This window comes from Lagenorhynchus albirostris, chromosome X, assembly GCF_949774975.1.
Source record: "Lagenorhynchus albirostris chromosome X, mLagAlb1.1, whole genome shotgun sequence".
Classification (NCBI taxonomy): Eukaryota; Metazoa; Chordata; class Mammalia; order Artiodactyla; family Delphinidae; genus Lagenorhynchus; species Lagenorhynchus albirostris.
Window position 1 is genome coordinate 79489887 of NC_083116.1, and position 21160 is coordinate 79511046.

Genomic DNA, 21160 nt, shown 5'->3' on the forward strand with positions numbered 1-21160 from the left:
TATCCTTCATTTTGTTAATGTAGTAAATCACATGTATTGATTTGGGTATATTGAATCACCCTTGCATCTCAGGGGTAAATATGACTTTTTCATGGTGTATAATCCTTTTAATGTACCGTGGAATTCTTTTTTTTTTTTTTTTTTTTTTAGTATTTTGTTGAGGATTTTTCCATCTGTGTTCATTGTGGATATTGGCCTGTAAGTTTCATTTGTTATAGTGTCCTTGTCTGATTTTGGTAGCAGAGTAATGCTGGCTTTGTAAAATGTGTTTGGAAGTGTTCCCTCTTCTTCATTTTTTTGGGAAGATTTTCAGAAGAGTTGGTATTTATTCTTTAAATGTTTGGTAGAATTCACCAGAGAAGCTATCTCGTCCTTGATTTTTCTTTGTTCTTTTCTTTTCTTTGTTCTTTGAGAAATATTCTATTTCTCCATGATTCAGTCTTGGTAGATTTTATGTTTCTAGGAATTTATCCATTTTCTCTAGGTTGTCCAGTTTGTTGGTTTATAATTGTCCACAGTGTACTCAGTGATCCTTTGTGTTTCTGTGGTATCTGTTGTAATGTCCCCTGTTTCATTTCTGATTTTATTTATATGAGTTTTCTCTTTTTTTCTTTAGCTAGAGCTAAAGGTTTGTCAATTTTATTTATCTTTTAGGAAACCAATTCTTAGTTTTATTGATCTTTTCTTTTTTCTTTCTAGTTTCTATTTCACTTATTTCTACTCTGATTTTTGTTATTTTCTTCCTTCTACTAACTTTGGGCTGAGATTGTTCTTCTTTTCCTAGTTCCTTGTGGTGTAAGTAAGATTATTAATTTGAGATCTTTCTTTTTTCTTAATGTAGACATTTATTTCTATAAACTTCTTTCTTGGAACTGCTTTTGCTGCATCCCATATGTTTTAGTATGTTGTATGCCAATTTTTGTTTGTTTCAAGTTTTTAAAAAATTATTTCTCTTTTGACTTCTTCTTTGCTCCATTGATTATTCAGTAGCATGATGTTCACTCTTCACATACTTGTGAATTTTCCAGGTTTCCCTGCTACTGATTTCTAGTTTCTTACCATTGTGGTTGGAAAAGATAGTTTATATGACTTCAGTCTACTTAAATTGGTTAAGACTTCTTTTGTGGCCTAACATATGGTCTATCCTGGAGAATGTTCCATGAGCACTTGAGAAGTATGTGTTTTCTGCTGCTGTTGGATAGAATGTTCTGTATATGTCTGTTAGATACATTTGGTCCAAAGTGTCATTCAGGTCCAATGTTTTCTTATTGGTTTTGTGCCCAGATGATCTATAAATTGTTGAAACTTGGATATTAAAGTCCCTAACTATTATTGTATTGCTATTGCTTCCTTCAGATTTGTTAATGTTTGCTTCATATATTTAGGTGCTCTGATGTGGGTGCATATATATTTACCATTGTTATTCCTCTTCATGAATTAACCCCTTTATGATTATATGATGACCTTCTTTATCTCTTATTACAATTTGACTTAATATCAATTTGTTTGATATAGGTATATCTACTCCTTCTCTCTTTGATTTCCATTTGCATGGAATATCTTTTTCCATATCTTCACTTTCGGCTTTTGTATATCCTTAAAGCTGAAGTGAACCTCTTGTAGGCAGCATACAGTCAGGTATTGTATTGTATTCATGCAGCCACTCTATGCCTTTCAATTTGAGATTTTAGTCCATTTTCATTTAAAGTAGTTATTGATAGTACTTACTATTGGCAACTTGTTAATTGTTTTCTTCATGTTTTATAGATTTTTTCCCTTTCTTCCTCTCTTGCTCTCTTCCTTAATGGTTTGATGATTTTCTATACTGATACGCTTAGATTCCTTTCTCTTTATATTTTGTATATCTACTATAGGTGTTGCTTTGTGTTTATCATAAGACTTAAACAAAACATCTTATTTTTATAACAGTCTATTTTAAGCTGATATCAACTTAAATTTGTCCACATACAATAGCTTAACATATACCTTTTATGTTTTTGATATCATGCTTTACATCTTCTTATACTGTGAATCCATTAACAAAATATTGTAGCTATAGGTACTTATAATTATTTTGTTGTTTAGCCTTTATACTAAAGTTAAATGATTTACACAGCACTATATTACAATATTTGAATACTTAGTTTAACTATATATTTACCTTTACCTGTGAGTTTTATACTTTCACATGATTTCATGTTACTAGTCAGCATTCTCTCTTTTTGCCTTGAATAACTCCCTTTAGCATTTCTTATAAGACAGGTGTGGTGATGAACTCCTTCCACTTTTGTTTGTCTGGGAATGTCTTTATCTCTCCTTCAAATGTTTTTGATAGCTTTGCCAGGTAAAGTATTCTTGGTTGGCAATATTTTTCTTTCAGTGTTTTGAGAACATCATCTTACCTTCCTCATCTGCAAAGTTTCTGCTGAGAAATCCACTTATCCTTAAACTTATTGTTTTTCTTTTTTTTTGTATGTGATGGGCTTCTTTTGCACTTTCAAGATTATTTCTTTGTCTTTGATTTTTGACATTTTTATTATAATGTGTCTCAGTGAAGTCTTCCTTTGGTTCAACCTGTTTGGGGACCTTTGAGCTTTCATGTGCCTGGATGTCCATACCTTTCCCCAGATTTGGAAAGTTTTCAGCTATTTATTTAAATAAGATTTCTGTCATAGACATCTAGTTTTCTTTTCCTCCCCCACATCTTTCACACTCTTATTGTCAAATTTTTAATGAATGCAAATCTGATGGCTGTAAAATATCATCTCATATCTCATTTTTCCTATTTCTAAACAGATGGAGCATATTTTCATATGTTTGTGAGCCATTCATAATTCCTCATTAGTGACATGTGTGTTAAGATTTTTCTACTTTTTTTCTTTTGGGTTGTTGGTCTTTCTTTAATTATTTTTAAAGGCCTTTTTTGCACATTTTGGAGAATAATCATTTGTGTAAACATCTCCCAGTTTATAGCTTGTCTTTTCACTTTATTTATGATAACCTTTTGGAGAGAAGTTCTTACTAAAAGTGGTCAAATTAATTAATTTCTTTCTTGTTTATGTTTTTTTTCTTATTTAAGAAATTTTTTCTACTCCAAGTCTATAAAGCCATTCCTCTAAATTGTTTTCTGAAAGTTTTTATAGTTTTGTTTTTAATTATAAATATTTAATCCCGTGGGAATTTATTATATATGGTGTGAAGAAAAGATCTGATTTTATTTTATTCCTTTTGTTGGACATATCTTTATTTTCTCAATAATTCAAAAAGCCAGATCTTTCATGAGTCATGTTCTCATATATATTTGAGCTTTTGGTACTTTCTAGTTAGCTTATCTATATTACTATAGTTTTATTATATGTTTGTAATTCATCTCACCTTGATTTTTTCAGGTGTGTATTAGCTATTCTTCTTCCTTTATTTATTTATACATTTAATAATGAGCTTCTTAGTGTTCCAAAATCCCTATTGAGATTTTTGTATGGATAAATTTAGTCACTAGGTCAAGATAAGGGGAATTGACATTTTTACAATATTGAGACTATCTAAAAACATGGTTTTACTCTCTATTTCAGCTGTAATATCTTTCAAAAAAGCTTAATAGTCTTCATCATAAAGGGCCTATGTATGTTTTCTTAGATTTACTTTTAGGAATTATATGTTGTTTAAGATTATAAATGATATTTTTGTAAAATCATCTTTTCTTCCTATATGATATTTGCTAATTTACAGAAATGCAGTTAACTTTTATATATTGATTTGGCATCTACGAACTTTGCCAAAAGCATCTGGTTTTCTTGACTGGCAGGGAAACTATGTCATCTATAAAGGGCTTCCCTCCACCCTACCCCACCCCCATTCTGGCTTGAGCTCTCACCTTAGGAAGCAAGGGACATCAACATTTTCAACCCAGATTTAATCTCCCTTTGGTGAGGACTGTTTAGTGTCTGGCTGTCAAGGAACTGGCATTTGGAATGTGAGAGACTTGTGGAATTTATGAGGGTAATTACAAAAGCACCTCTGATATCCCTTTCCTCACTAGAGAGAAAAATTTTTCTCAGATGCCGTGTTGCCTCGTGTTTCTAGGAGAAAATGGTACCAACTTAGAGGATAATAATAATAACATCTAATATTTGACACCTTGCCAGGAGCTGTTCTAAGGGTTTTACGTGCATTACCTTATTTAATCTTCACAACAGCCCCCATGAGGTAGATTGATATTATTCTCTGTATTTTATAGATTAGGAAACAGAGGATCAGAGAGGTTTAAGTAATTTATTCTACAATTACTCATCAAGGCAGTTGTAGAGCCAGAACTTCAACCCAGATTCCCACATCTGTACCCTTCAGTACTGTCATAGATTGTCTCTCCTAACTTTGGCCTAAGAGCCTTGAGACCTTGCTTCAGTCCTGACTGCCACCTGTTCACTGTGAGGCATCACCTTCTCTGGCCTTGCATTTCTTTTTTTTCCTTTTAATTTTTATTGGAGTATAGTAGATTTACAGTGTTGTATTAGTTTCAGGTGTACACCAAAGTCAAGCATATATATATATATATATATATGGATATATATATCGATTCCTTTTTCAGAATCTTTTCCCATATAGGTTATTACAGAGTATTGAGTAGAGTTCCCTGTGTTATACAGTATGGCCTTGGATTTCTGAAGTACAGTGTGGGAATAATAAAGGCTGCTTTGTCTGCCTTACAGGGCTGTTTTGAAGCCTAAATAAGAGAGTTTGTGGGAAGGCACTGTTCTTTCAGGGAAGCCAGGGACAAGAGAGGAATGATAGAAAAGAGTAGGGGAAGGCTTCTTGTACAGATGGTAGAGGGCAGCCATTAGAAGGATACAGAGGTAGAGGTGAGAATAAGTAGGATGTGTTGGAATGACTGGAAAGAGTGGCCTGACTGATATGATGGTTCTGTGTTGGGGAGGAATGGAACTCAGAGGGCCAGGCCCATTCTAACATGCTGATAGTTGGCCTTGAATGCTGATACAGGATATCTACACAGGTCTTGTCTCATATCTTTTCCTTTCCTTTCTCGTTCTCTCCCCCTCCTCCTCCTTCCTTCTTTTTGTCTGATATGTAGCCAAAATCTTCATTGCTTTGGTTTAAGCTCATTATTGCTCAATGTGTCTATGCTGGGAAAGGAAAACAATGTGTTAGCAGCCTTCTTATAATGATCTTTCATGTAATTAGTGACAGTTATTAAATCTCTTTCCCCTGAGAGGCAAAGGAATGCTTTCTGTGCTTGACTGTACCCGCCATGCTGACTGGCTTTGTGCCAGGTAGGAGTGCTAAATGCTTCTTGGCATGCATGTTCAGGAATCTCTAAGCATACTTGATTTTCCTGGAAGCTGGGTCTGAGAATTAAGAACAGAAATGGGAATGTGTGTGCAAAAAGTGGGAGCTGTGCCTGCAGCAAACCAGGTTTCTTTTAGATCTCTACATCCACCTTTGCAACCACACATTGCTATTGCTTAACTATAGTGGTAGAGAAGGACGTTTTGTTATTATAGGAGGACTTTGTTATTATAGGAGACTTTATTTCCTCCAATCTAATTCCCTTGTCTATGTTTTGCCTTTTTTGCAGTGTTTGCTGGGCTATTTGACTGATGCCTTCATAAAATAGGGGCAGATTAGAGGGTTCTGCTCATGATTAGTTATCTGGAAAAGGAAAGGGCTGCCTTGGGAGATAGTGATCTCCTCATCACTGGTTGTGTTTAAGCAGATGGGCTGGGAAATTGCCGGCAGCAGATGTTGTCAAGGGAGTTTATGTATTGATTAGGGGTCAGGTGGTGGTATGGACTGGCCAACCTTCCACTTCCTTTGTAACTCCTCTGATTCAACTGCTCTGAGATTCTATTATTTAATGTGACTGGCAGTAACCCTTCACTTTCTCAGAGGATGGCTCACTTTTCATTCCTGTCTAGCTGGCTAGATTTGGACTTTGGAAATATTGAAGTGACATTTAGACAATATCGCTTACCCATTTTCTTCTCAGAAATATACTGCTAGATCCAGGGGTAGGCTGGCTTCCTATGACACTGCTCGAGCCTTTATAGAACTATTCACAGGTGCTAAGACATCATGACAGGAACTGAGAGAACTATGGAATGGATGTGATAGCACTTCTTCTTTAAGAACTTCTAATCAATTTTGAGGGAAGGGCTACTAAAAATGCTGAAGAATGTGTACCAAGGGATGAGTGAACATCAGTTTAACATATGGAACAGTGATGAATCCACTGTAGCATGTATATATTTATATAAAGGCATTAAAAAAGATCAGCAAGGATTACACCCAAAAACTATAACCATGGTTTCCTCAGGAAAGGTGGAAAATAACTAGGATGGAGAGTAGTCAAAGGGGAAATTTCACCTTATCTAGACTGTCTTAACTTTTTATTTATTTTATAAAGATGTAATGTACATGCAAAAAGTTAGCATTTTAAAGTGTACAATTTAATATATATACACATAAATATGTATATATATGTGTATATATATATATATATATATATATATGTACACCATGTTTTGGCTTATCCATTTATCAGTTAATGAACATTTAGATTGTTTTCACTTTTTGGCTATTATGAATAATGCTATTATGAACATTTGCATATAAGTTTTTGTGTGAACATATGTCTGCAGTTCTCTTGAGTATGTACCTAGAAATAGAATTGCTAGATTATATGGTAACTATGTGTCTAACTTTTTGAGGAACTGCCAAAATGTTTTCCACAGTGGCTATACCATTTTATATTCCTACCAGCAGTATATGAGGGTTCCAGTTTCTCCACATTCCCATCAATACATATTATTGTCCTTTCTTTTTTATTACAGCCATCCGAGTGGGTGTGAATTGGTATCTCATTGAGATTTTGATTTGTATTTCCCTGATGGCTAATGGTGTTGAGTATCTTTTTATGTGTTTATTGCCATTTATATATCTTCGTTGGAGAAATGTTTATTCAGATGCTTTGCCCATTTTAAGTGGGTTATTTGCCTTTTTATTGTTGAGTTCTAGATATTCTGGTTACTAGATCCTTATCAGATATAAGATATGCAAATATTTTCTCCTATTCTGTGGGTTGTTTAACTTTCTCTCTTTTTTTAAAAAAAATTTTATTTATTTATTCTTGGCTGCATTGGGTCCTCATTGCTGCACGCAAGCTTTCTCGAGTTGTGGCGAGTGGGGGCTACTTTTCCTTGTGGTGCGCAGGCTTCTCATTGCAGTGGCTTCTCTTGTTGTGGAGCATGGGCTCTGGGCACACGGGCTTCAGTAGTTGTGGCACATGGGCTCAGTAGTTGTAGCTCACAGGCTCTAGAGTGCAGGCTCAGTAGTTGTGGCACATGGGCTTAGTTGCTCCGCAGCATGTGGGATCTTCCCGGACCAGGGCTCGAACCTGTGTCCCCTGTGTTGACAGGCAGGTTCTTAACCACTGTGCCACCAGGGAAGCACCTGTTTCACTTTCTTGATGTTCTTATTTATAATACAAAAGTTTTTAATTTTGATGAAGCCTAATTTATATTTTTTCCCTTTGGTTACTTGTGCTTTAAGTGTCACGTATAAGAAACTAGTCTAATCCAAGGTCATGAAAATTTGCTTCTGAGTTTCCTTTGAAGTGTTTTATAATTTTACCTCTGATATTTAGTTCTTTGATCCATTTTGCATTAATTTTTATATATAGTGTGAGGTATAAGTACAAATTTATTGTTTTGCATGTAGCTATACCATTTTCCCAGCACCATTTGTTGAAAAGATTATACTCTCCCCCTTGAATTGTCTTGACAACTTTGAAAAAATCTCAATTCAGTATAAATGTATGGTATATTTCTGAACTTTCATCTATTCCATTAATCTTTATGTCTATTCTTGTGAAAGTACCACACTCTTTGGTTATTAAGGGTTTGTGGTAAATTTTGAAACCAGGAAGTATGAGTCTTCCAACTTTGTTCTTCTTTTTCAAAATGTTTTGGTTACTTTGGATCTCCTGAATTTCCATATGAAATTTGGAATCAGCTTGTCAATTTCTGCAAAGAAGCAAGCTGAGACTTTTGATAGGGATTGTATTGAATCTAAATCATTTTGCAGAGTATTACCACCTTAACAATGTGAAATCTCTCAATCCATGAATATGAAATATCTTTCTATTTAGTTAGGTCTCTTTTACTTTCTTTCAACAATGTTTTGCAGTTTTCAGTGTACAAGTCCTGCTGTTCTTTTGTTAAATGTATTCCTGAGTATTTTGTTCTTTCTGATGCTACTTAAATGTGATTGTTTTCTTAATTTCATTTTCAGATGGTTTATCACCAGTGTATAGAAATACAATTGACTTTTGTATATTGATCTTGTATCCTGTAACACTGCTGAACTCATTTATTAGTTATAAAAGGGGTTGTTTTGTGTGTGGATTCCTTAAGAATTTTTATATACCAACATGTCATGTGTGAATAGTTTTATTTTGCTTTCTAATCTGAATGCCTTTTTGTTTCTTTTTTCCCAATTACTCTAGTCAGAATCTTCAGTACAAATGTTACATAGAAGTGATGTTCGTTCTTGATTGTAAGATGAAAGCATTCAGTCTTTCACCATTAAGTATATTAACTATGTTTTTTTTATACATATCCATCATCAGTTTGAGGAAGTTCTTTTCTATTCCTAATTTGTTGAGTGTTTTGTGTGTTTTTTTACCATGAAAGTGTGTTGGATTTTGCCAAATGCTTTTTCTATGTCTATTGAGATGATCATGTGTTTTTTTTAACATTTATTTCATTAATATGTTATAGTATAGTGACTGATTTTTATGTTGAACCAACCTTGCATTTCTGGGATCAATCCCATCTGGTAAGGTGAAGGATTTTTTTCAAGTGCTAATGGATTTGATTTGCAAAGTATTTTCTTGAAAATTTCTACATTTCTATTTTTTGGAAGGGCTTGTGAAAGTTTGATGTTAATTCTTCTATAAATGTCTGGTAAAATTCACTAGTGATGCCATCTGGTCCTGAGTTTTTCCCATGTGGGAAGTTTTTGATTACTAATGCAACCTCTTCACTTGTCGTAGGTCTATTCAGATTTTCTATTTCTTCTTGAGTCAGTTTCTGTAGTTTGTGTCGTTTGTGTCTTTCTAGGAATTTGTCCATTTTATCAGGTTATCTAATTTGTTGGTATGTTCATAGTATTTCCTTGAATATTTTTTATTTCTGCTAGATTGGTATTAATATTTCCTCTTTTATTCCTGATTTTAATAATTGGAGTCTTCTCCCCTTTTTCTATTTTAACTTTTTACAAAACAAATGTATTCCTCTACCAACTGTATAACTTAAAAAACCAGAAAAAATGGAAGATACATAAAAAATAAAAAGACATATAAAAATGGCAATCCAGGTATCTTGCTAACTCCCTGGTAGTCATTTCTTCTCTATGGGCTCCAGTTTCTTTATTAAGAAGTTGAGATGTTGGTCTATAGTTGCTGAAGCAGTTGAAAGCCTCTGGACTATATTATTTCCATGTTCAAGTATGGGATTAAAATCGTAGTTGGGAATATTTCTGGACAGAAAGAACAGTTTGAGAAGAGCCCAGTATTTCTGAAGGGGCATAGTAGAAGGTAAGGATGGAAATGTAGACTGAAGCCAGATTATTGTAATGTTTGAATTCCAGGGTGAGAGATTTGGACTTGGCAATTGGGAGCTATTGAGAATTTGGGGGTGTGAGAGTAGCCAATCAAAGTGTTGGTCAAGGAATCTGGCCTGATAGTGGTGTGTGGGGAGGGATTAGAGCTAGGTGATCACCCAGGGAAATCACCCAGGAAGTGAGGGCCAAATCAGTGGAAATGGAAAAGGAAGCGATGAGGATCAGAGATCTTTTCTGATTTGGAAAACACTCTCTAGAACTGAGGGAAGAGGGAAGAGTCAGTTATCTTTCTTACCCCATGTCACTCATAGTGGTTAGGCACAGAATAAGTTCAAAATAGATATTTGTTAAATTGAATTACATTCACACAGGCTTGCTTAGAGTTCAATGAAGGCTGAAGGAAACAGGCTTCAAGTACTCTGAAAGGACTTCCAAGAAAGCCTCAAATTTACCAGGTTCAGGGCATTGTCTATCTTCTTACTTACTTACTATCTTCTTAGTTGTCACCCAGGAGCCCTGGGTGTGCTCACTGCAATGTGTGCTCATTGCAGTGTCGATGAATAGTGTATTGATGTCACACTTGTGAACACCCTGCACAAGTTGTTGAGCAGCGAATTGATATGATACTCTGGGTACTCATCACACCCAGAGAAGATGAGCTCATGGGCTGACCTTCATCAATGGACTTTGATGTGCAAGCAGAAAAGGGCCTTTATCTACATAGAACAGGGATGCTTTCAAGAGCAGAGGACTTAGAGGTTAGACCAGAAAGCCATAGCCTCCCACTCAGGGGATCTTTGATGAGACCCTGGTCCTGGTAGGGGGCACAATAATTGGGTCTTACCTGACACATTTTTCCAGGCTAAGAAACATCTACCCTCGAATGTCAGCTCCATAAAAGGCAGAGATGTTTTTCTGTTGCTGCTGTATCTTCAGTATCTGGTACACAGTAAGCACTTAACAGATTTAATGAATGAATGAATCTGCCAGTTGTCCTTTTAGATTAAGGCAGCAACTTAACCCAAGTATTGGGCTTCTGGGGTTGTTGCAATGTAGTAAATAAAGGTTTTGTCTTCTGAGAAGATTGTTATGAATGATCTAGCCAGAATGGATTCCTCCACCAAGTTCTGTGTGAGGAATCTGCATCTACTGGGTTGCAGTTGCCTTCCTGCCCTCTCATTGTTATTTGGAGTATGGCTTGAAGCTAAATATGATTTTTATCTTGCCTTGACTTCCCCTCATGCCCTCCCCTGCTAATATCCTCTGCTCCTTCCCACTTGAACTGTTCCAAAGAGTCACTTCATTCAAACCATCCAAAAGCCAACATTTTTATGTGACTTTTCTTAAACTTCTGAGAAGAAAAGAAATGATTCTTATCTCTTAAAGGCCTACCCATGGTGCCCTTTTCATAGCATGACTTAGCTTGCTTTGTGAGAAGCTGGGAAAAGCTAATGGATTATTAGAGGATGAGGCTTTTATTGTCATAAGTAGGTAGCATGATGTATATAATGTGTTTGTTTCAATGCCAAAAAAGGATCACTTTTGAACAGACCTGTTCCTTAAGTAATCCTCCCACATTACTGACTATTGATTTTATTAAATGGAAGCTATTAGCATCTCAAAGATATAAAGCTGACCTTTGGAAGCTGGAAAGATTTTCAATAGAGCATTTGCAGAAGTTGATAGGTTCTGGATGTAGATACAGTTTGGAACACTTAGCTGTGTATGCAAAATGTATTTTAAAGTTGAGTAAGCCCTACTTGCTGTGGCCTGTGGAAAATAAGTAGACTATATGCTAGTGACATCCCTAGGTTACTAGGTGGTAACCATGCTCCCTACTCTGAGGCAGAGGGAGAGGGGAGAATACACAGAGTAGGGAAGTAACTGCTGTCCCTCTAGCTTCATCCAATGCCTCTGTCCCCTAAGACCACCCACCAACAGGCTTTTCTAGTGGCAGAAATAGGGATGCATCTAAATTGCTTAATCTCAGCTTCTTGAGGCAGGAGTGTGGGAAAAGCTGGGGGGGTATGGAGGGGATAGATGGATTGTTGATTAAGGATATTGACACAACTGACAAGCTCTTTGGCTAATTCCCCTGGCAGATTTTAACCATTCTTCCTAGGGTCCCACCCTTCCTTTTCTCCCTGCATCTGGTTTTCCTCCTTCCTAAGCCTGGGATGAAATGAGCCATCTCCCAGATTTAAGCGAAGTCATCATCATAAACCCAGAGAAATCTCAACCACCCTTGCCAAAGATTTTTCCTGCATCCCTTTACCTTCATGATTTGGAATGAACAGTCTCAATCTCTATCAACTATACCCATTTCTGGTAATTCTAACAATTCTCAGTTCACTTTGGGCCGAATTCTCTCTCCCGTAGAACCAGAAGTACAAAGGCACTAGCACAGTGGTTAAGAATACAGGCTCTGGAGTCAGACTGCCTGGCCCCTATTCCAGGTCCTCTGCTTCCTAACTGTGTGGCTTGGGACAAATTCTGTCACTTTTCTGAGCCTCAGTCTCCTCTTCTGTGAAATGGTGGTACTAACTTACCTGCCTGCAGGACTAAATCATATAGTTCATTCAAAGCTCTTAGCATAGTGACTGATATATAGTAAGTGCTCAGTCAAAAGCTGTTGCTAGGGCTTCCCTGGTGGTGCAATGGTTGAGAGTCCGCCTGCCGATGCAGGGGACACGGGTTTGTGCCCCAGTCCGGGAAGATCCCGCATGCCGTGGAGCGGCTGGGCCCGTGAGCCATGGCCGCTGAGCCTGCGCATCCGGAGCCTGTGCTCCACAACGGGAGAGGCCACAACAGTGATAGGCCCGCGTACCACACACACAAAAAAAAGCTGTTGCTATTATGTAGTGTGGGAACATTCTGCCATCTCCACTGCAACTTTCAGGAAGTAAAGATCGTTACATAACCAAGGAGTTTTACGGTCAAAATGTAAAGATTATTTTTACATTTGATGGAAATCTACACTGAAGGCCCTGTATTGAGATGCCCACTCTAGTATCTAAATTTGGTCTCCAAGCATGTAGGTGTGTTTGACAGTAATCCAGATGTGGAACCCAAGATGTATAGCTTTTCAAAAATTGAATTATAATTAGTATACATTATTAAGTTTCAGGTGTACAGTTAAGTGAATCCGTTATACATATACATATATCCACTCTTTTTCAGCTGCTTTTCCCATATAGGCCATTACAGAGTATTGAGTAGAGTTCCCTGTGCTATACAGTAGGTCTTTATTAGTTATCTATTCTATATATAGTAGTGTATATATGTCAATCCCAATCTTCCAATTTATCCCTCCCCCACTTACCCCCCAGTAACCATAAGTTTACTTTTTACATCAGTAACTCTATTTCTGTTTTGCAGATAACTTCATTTGTACCCCATTTTTATATTCCACATATAAGTGATATCATATGATATTTGTCTTTCTCTGTCTGACTTACTTCACTCAGTATGAGAATCTCTAGGTCCATGCATGTGACTACAAATGGCATTATTTTGCTCTTTTTTATGGCTGAGTAATATTCCATTGTATATATGTACAACATCTTCTTTATCCATTCTTCTGTTATTGGACATTTAGGATGCTTCCATGTCCTGGCTATTGTAAACAGTGCTGCAATGAGCATTGAGGTGCATGTATCTTTTTGAATTATGGTTTCCTTCAGATATATGCCCAGGAGTGGGATTGGTGGATCATATGGTAGCTCTACTTTCAGGTTTTTTTTTTTTTTTTTTTTTTGCGGTACATGGACCACTCACTGTTGTGGCCTCTCCCGTTGCGGAGCACAGGCTCCGGACGCGCAGGCTCAGCGGCCATGGCTCACGGGCCCAGCCGCTCCGCGGCATGTGGGATCTTCCAGGACCAGGGCACAAACCCGCGACTCCTGCATCGGCAGGCGGACTCTCAACCACTGTGCCACCAGGGAAGCCCATATTTTCAGTTTTTGAAGAAATCTTCATACTGTTCTCCACAGTGGCTGCACCAGTTTGCATTCCCACCAATAGAGTAGGAGGGTTCCCTTTTCTCCACACCCTCTCCAGCATTTATTGTTTGTAGGTTCTTTGATGATGGCCATTCTGACTGGTGTGAGGTGATACCTCATTGTAGTTTTGATTTGCATTTCTCTAATGATTAATGATGTTGAGCATCCTTTCATGTGTTTGTTGGCAATCTGTATATCTTCTTTGGAGAAATGTTTATTTAGGTCTTCTGCCCATTTTGGGATTGACTTGTTTGTTTTTTTGATATTGAGCTGCATGAGCTGTTTGTATATTTTGGAGATTAATCCCTTGTCCAGTTGATTCATTTGCAAATATTTTTTCCCATTCTGAGAGTTGTTTTTTCATTTTGTTTATGATTTTCTTTTCTGTGAGGAAGGTTTTAAGTTTACTTATGTCCCTTTTGTTTATTTTTGTTTTTATTTTCATTACTGTAGGAGCTGGATCAAAAATGATCTTGCTGTGATTTATGTCAGAGACTGTTCTGCCTAGGCTTTCCTCTAAGAGATTTATGGTTTCCAGTCTTTAATCCATTTTGAGTTTATTTTGTGTATGGTGTTAGAGAATGTGCTAATTTCATTCCTTTACAGGGAGCTGTCCAGTTTTCCCATCACCACTTATTGAAGATATTGTCTTTTCTCCATCATATATATTTGTCCCCTTTGTCATAGATAAATTGACCATAGGAGCATGGGTTTGTTTCTATCCTGTTCCATTGATCTATAAGCCTATCTTTGTGCCAGTACCAGACTGTTTTGATGACTGTAGTTTTCTACTATAGTCCAAAGTAAGGAAGCCTCATTACTCCTACTCTGTTCTTCTTTCTCAAGATTGCTTTGGCTATTCAGGGTCTTCTGTGATTCCATACAAATTTTAAAATATTTTGTTCCAGTTCTGTGAAAAATGTCTTTGATAATTTGAGAGGGATGGCATTGCATCTATATATTGCCTTGGGTAGTAGGGTAATTTTGACAATATTGATTCTTCCAATACAAGAACATGGTATATCTTTCCATCTGTTTGTGTTATTTTTGATTTCTTTCACCAGTGTCTTATAGTTTTCAGAGTACAGGTATTTTGCTTCCTTAGGTAAGTTTATTCCGAGGTATATATTTTTTTTTGATAGGATGGTAAATGGGATTGTTTCATTAATTTCTCTTTCTGATCTTTCATTGTTAGTGTATAGGAATGCAAGAGATTTCTGTGTATTAATTTTGTATACTACAACTTTACTGAATTCATTGATGTGCTCTAGTAGTTTTCTGGTGGCACCTTTAGGATTTTCTCTGAATAGTACCGTGTCATCTGAAAGCAGTGACAGTTTTGCTTCTTTTCCAATTTGGATTACTTTTATTTCTTTTCTTCTCTGATTGCCATGGCTAGGACTTCCAAAACTACATTGACTAAAAGTGGTGAAACTAGACATCCTTCTCTTGTTCCTGATCTTAGAAGAAATGGTTTCAGCTTTTCACAGTTGAGTATGATGTTACCTGTGGTTTTGTCATATATGGCCTTTATTATGTTGAGATATGTTCCCTCTATGCCCACTTTCTGGAGAGGTTTTTATTAGAACTGGGTGTTGAACTTTGTCAGAAGCTTTTTCTGCATCTACTGAGATGATCATATGGTTTGAATTTTTCAATTTGATAATGTGGTGTATCACATTGAATGATTTATGAATATTGAAGAATCCTTCCATCCCTGGGATAAATCCCACTTGATAAGGGTGTATGATCCTTTCAATGTGTTGTTCAATTTTGTTTGCTAGTATTTTGTTGAGGATTTTTCCATCTATGTTCATCAGTGATATTGGCCTGTAATTTTGCATTTTTGTAATATCTTTTTCTGGTTTTGGTATCAGGGTGATGGTGGCCTCATAGAACGAGCTTAGGAGTGTTCCTTCCTCTGCAATTTTTGGAAGAGTTTCAGAAGGGTGGGTGTTAACTCTTCTCTAAAATGTTTGATAGAATTCTCCTGGTTTGATAGAATTCCATCTGGTCCTGGGCTTTTGTTTGTTGGGAGTTTTTAAATCACAGGTTCAATTTCAGTACTCGTGGTTGGTCTGTTCATATTTTCTATTCCTTCCTAGTTCAGTCTTGGAAGGTTGTACTTTTCTAAGAATTTGTCCATTTCTTCCAGGTTGTCCAATTATTAGCATATAGTTGCTTGTAGTAATCTTTTATGATCCTTTGTATTTCTGTGGTGTCCATTGTAACTTCTACTTTTTCAGTTCTAATTTTATTGATTTGAATCCTCTCCCTTTTTTTCTTGATGACTCTGGCTAAAGTTTTATCAATTTTGTTTATCTTCTCAAAGAACGAGCTTTTAGTTTCATTGATCTTTGCTATTGTTTTCTTCATCTCTATTTCATTTATTTCTGCTCTAATCTTTATGATTTCTTTCCTTCTTCTAACTCTGGGGTTTGCTTGTTCTTCTTTCTCTAGTTTCTTTAGGTGTAAGGATAGGTTGTTTATTTGAGATTTTATTTATTTTTATTGGGTTATAGTTGTTTTATAATGTTGTGTTAGTTTCTACTGTACAGCGAAGTGAAATAAAGTTCCCTGTGATATACAGCAGATACTCTTTAGTTATCTATTTTATGTGTATTAGTGTATATATGTCAATCCCAATCTCCCAAAACTTCCAGGCCCCCTTTTCCCCCCTTGGTGTCCATACATTTGTTCTCTACATCTGTCTCGCTTTCTGCCTTGCAAACTGGTTCATCTGTACCATTTTTCTAGATTCCACATATATGCATTAATATACAATATTTGTTTTTCTCTTTCTCTAGGTGTTTTTTTCCTTTTTGATTTCTTCAGTGATCCATTGATTATTTTGTAACATATTGTGCAGCCTCCATGTGTTTGTTACATTTTTTTTTCCTATAATCTCATAGTGTTCTGGTCAGAAAAGATGCTTGATATGATGTTTTTTTCTTTTTATTTCTTTTTTTTTTTTTTTTTTTTGCGGTGTGCGGGCCTCTCACTGTTGTGGCCTCTCCCATTGTGGAGCACAGGCTCTGTACGCACAGGCTCAGCAGCCATGGCTCACAGGCCTAGCCGCTTCATGGCATGAGGGGTCTTCCCGGACCGGGGCACGAACCCGTGTCCCCTGCTATGGCAGGTGGACTCTCAACCACTATACCACCAGGGAAGCCCTTGATATGATTTTAATTTTCTTAAATTTACCAAGGCTTAATTTGTGACCCAAGATATGATTTATCCTGGTGAATGTTTTGTGTGCACTTGAGAAGAAAGTGCATTCTGCTGCTTTCGGATGGAATTTCCTATAAATATCAGTTAAGTCTGTGTGGTCTAATGTGTCATTTAAGGCTTGTGTTTCCTTATTAATTTTCTCTCTGGATGATCTATCCATTGGTGTAAGTAGGACATTAACGTCCCCCACTATTGTTGTGTTACTGTCAATTTTCCCTTTTATGGCTGTTAGCATTTGCTTTATATATCGAGGTGCACCTATTTTGGGTGAATATATATTTCCAATTGTTATGTCTTCTTCTTGGATTGATCACTTGATCATTATGTAGTGTCCTTCCTTGTCTCTTGTAACAGTCTTTATTTTAAAGTCTATTTTTGTCTGATATTGCTACTCCAGCTTTTTTTTTTTTTTTTTTTTTTTTTTTTGTGGTATGCGGGCCTCTCACTGTTGTGGCCTCTCCCATTGCAGAGAACAGGCTCCGGATGCACAGGCTCAGCAGCCATGGCTCACAGGCCCAGCCGCTCCATGGCATGTGGGATCTTCCTGGACCAGGGCACAAACCCATGTCCCCTGCATTGGCAGGTGGACTCTCAACCACTGCGCCACCAGGGAAGCCCTTTCTTTTGATTTCTATTTGCATGGAATAAATTTTTCCATCCCTTCACCTTCAGTCTGTATGTGTCCCTAGGTCTGAAGTGGGTCTTTTGTAGACCGTATATATACAGGTCATGTTTTTGTATCCATTTGGCCAGTCTGTGTCTTTTGGTTGGAGCATTTAATCCATTTACATTTAAGGTAATTATTGATATATATGTTCCTACTGCCATTTTCTTAATTGTTTTGGGTTTCTTTCTGTAGCTCTTTTTCTTTTCTTGTATTTCCCACCTAGACAAGTTCCCTTAGCATTTGTTGCAAAGCTGATTTGGTGTTGCTGAATTCTCTTGGCTTTACCTGCCTGTAAAGCTTTTGATTTCTCTATCGAATCTGAATGAGAACCTTGTTGGGGAGAGTATTCTTTGTTGTCGGTTTCTCCCATTCATCACTTTACATATTTCATGCCACTCCCTTCTGATATGCAGTTTCTGCTGATAAATCAGCTGTTAACTTATGGGGATTCCCTTATATGTTATTTGTTGCTTTTCCCTTTTTGCTTTTAATATTTTTTCTTTGTATGTAATTTTTGGTAGTTTGATTAATATGTATGTTGGTGTGTTTCTCCTTGGGTTTATCCTGTATGGGACTCTGCACTTCCTGGACTTGGGTGACTATTTCCTTTTCTACATTAGGGAAGTTTTCAACTGTAATCTCTTCAGATATTTTCTCAGACCCTTTCTCTTTCTCTTCTTCTTTGGGGACCCCTATAATTCGAATGTTGATGCTTTAATGTCCTAGAAATCTCTGATACTGTCCTCATTTCTTTTCATTCTTTTTTTTTGTTCTGTAGTAGTGATTTCCACATCACTTATCTGTTCTTCTGCCTCAATTATTCTGCTATTGATTCCTTCTAGTGTGTTTTTCATTTCAGTTATTTTATTATTCATCACTTTGTTTTTTCTTTAGTTCTTCTAGGTCCTTATTAAGCATTTCTTGTATCTTCTTGATCCATGCCTCCATTCTATTTCTAAGATCTTAGATCATCTTTACTATCATTATTCTGAACTCTTTTTCAGGTAGGTTGCCTATATCCTCTTTATTTATTTGGTCTTATAGGTTTTTACCTTGCTCCTTCATCTGCAACATATTTATCTGTTGTCCCATTTTGTCTAACTTACTGTTTATGGTCTCCTTTCTGCAGGCTGCATGGTCGTAGTTCCTCTTGCTTCTGGTGTCTGCCCCTTGGTGGGTGAGGTTGGTCCAGGGGCTTATGTAGGCTTCCTGGTGGGAGGGATTGGTGCCTGTGCTCTGGTGGGTGGAGCTGGGTCTTGTCCCTCCAGCAGTCAGGGCCATGTCACGGAGTGTGTTTTGGGTGTCTGTAAGCTTAGTACAACTTTAGACAGCCTGTCTGCTGATGGGTGGGGTTGTGTTTCTATCTTGCTGGTTGTTTGGGCCGAGGCATCCAGCACTGGAGCTTGCAGGCTGTGGGTGGAGCCGGGTCTTGGTGCCAAGATGGGTACCTCCAGGAGAGCTCATGCAGATTAATATTCCCTGGAGTGGGAATTCTCTGGTGGTCCAGCAGCCTGGACTTGGTGCTCCCACGACGGGGACCCAGGCTTGACCCCCAGCTGGGGAACCAAGACCCTGCAAGCTGTGTGACATGGCCAATAAAGAAAAGAAAACAAAACAAACAAGCAGAAAAACAAAGACAAATAATAAAAACAAAGACAATCAAAGAAAAAATGAAAACCCAAAATCAAGAAAACAATCAAACAAAAAATCCAAAAACCAAAACAAACAGTAAAAACAAAACTAACTAAAACAAAAGGCAAAAAATAAAACAAAAACAAACTAAAAGAAGCAATGAAAACGGAAAGCAAACACACAAAAATGACACAAAACATAAAAAAGAGAAAAACAAAATAGAAAAAAATTTAAAAAGCCAAAAAACAACAAAAACAAAAATAACAATACAAAATAAAATAAAAATTAAAGAATAAAAATTATATTTAAAACTTAAAAAATAAATTAAAAAACAAAACTTCCCTGAGGCCTCCGCTATCAGCATCCTTGCCCATACATTGAGACACAGCCATCCCCAGCCTCCCTAGGAGGCCCTCCAAGACCTCTTGTTAGGTCTCTAGACTCAGTGAGCACTGTGGAGTACCTGAGACTCTGACCTGACCTAACTCCCACATGTACGTGCCCCCAAAGTCCACAGTTGCTAAAACTAGAGTGGTCTCAGTTGTGGGAACATTAATTGTCCATTCAGATGTTCTGCAGAGGCTGGTTTACCCAGCCATTTAGGTTGCTTCCAAATCTTGGCTATTGTAAATAATGCTGCAGTGAACATAGGGATGCATATATCTTTTTGAACTAGTGTTTTTGTTTTCTTCCAGTAAATACCCAGAAGCACAGTTGCTGAATTGTATGGTAGTTCTAGTTTTAATTGTTTGAGGAAACTTCATGCTGGAAAACTGTCTTCCATTAAAGACTCATATGATTATGTCAGGCCCAACTGGATAATCTTACTTTCTTAGAGCCAACCATGTAATATAACATAACCTAATCATGGTGACAAAATCTGTTCTATTCAGAGTCACACGGATTATTCAGGGCATGTACACCATGGATGTGGGAAACCTTGAAGGGCAGCCATCTTTGAATTCTGCTTATTTATATGAGTTCTTTTTATATTTTGGAAATTGGCCCTTTGTCAGGTGTACTGTTTGCAGATATCTTCTCCTTTTTCATTATTTTGGTAGAGTCCTTTGCTGTGAAAAAGCTTTATAGTTTGATGTAGTCTGATTTGTTTATTTTTGGTTTTGTTTCCCTTGCCTGAGGAGACATATCCAAAAAAATCTTTCTAAGTCCAATGCAAGGAATGTACTGCCTATTTTCTTCTAGAAGTTTTATGGGTTTAGGTCTAATGTTTAAGGCTTTAATCCATTTTGAGTTTATTTTTGTATGTGCTATAAGAAGGTGGTCCAGTTTCATTCTTTTGCATGAAGCCATCCAGTTTACCAAACACCATTTATTGAAAAGATTGTCTTTTCCTTATTATATATTCTTGACTTTGTGTCATAGATTAGTGGACCATATGAGCATGGGTTTATTTCTGGACTCTCACTTCTGTTCTATTGATTTTTGTGTCTGTTTTCGTGCCTGTATCATAGTGTTTTGTTTACTATAGCTTTGTAGTATAGTTTCAAGTCTGGGAGCTTGACACATTGAGCTTGGTTCTTCTTTCTCAAGATTGCTTTGGCTATTTGGGGTCTTTTGTGGTTACATACAATATTTAGGATTATTTGTTCTAGTTCTGTGAAAAATGTCATTGGTATGTGATAAGGATTGCATTGAATCTGTAGATTGCTTAGGATAGTATGGCATTTTAATGATAATGATTCTTTCAATGCATGAGCATAGTATATATTTCCAGTTATTTGTATTGTCTTCAGTTTCCTCAATGGCTTATAGTGTTTAGAGTACAGGCGGTCTTTCATCTCCTTTGATAAATTTATTCCTAGGTATTTTATTCTTTTAGATGGAATTGTTAGTGGGATTGTTTCCTTCATTTCACTTTCTTAAAATTTGTTATTAGTTTATAGAAATGCAACAGATTTCTGTGTGTTAATTTTGTATCTTGCAACTTTACTGAATTCATTTATTAATTCTAAGGGATTTTTACTGAAGT

General features: G+C 36.7%; 1 protein-coding gene across 2 annotated transcripts in view; it reads left to right on the forward strand.

Annotated features, from left to right (window-relative positions):
* Positions 1-21160, forward strand: part of ARHGEF9 (Cdc42 guanine nucleotide exchange factor 9) — a 191646-nt gene that overhangs the window by 48704 nt on the left and 121782 nt on the right. The window lies entirely within an intron of this gene.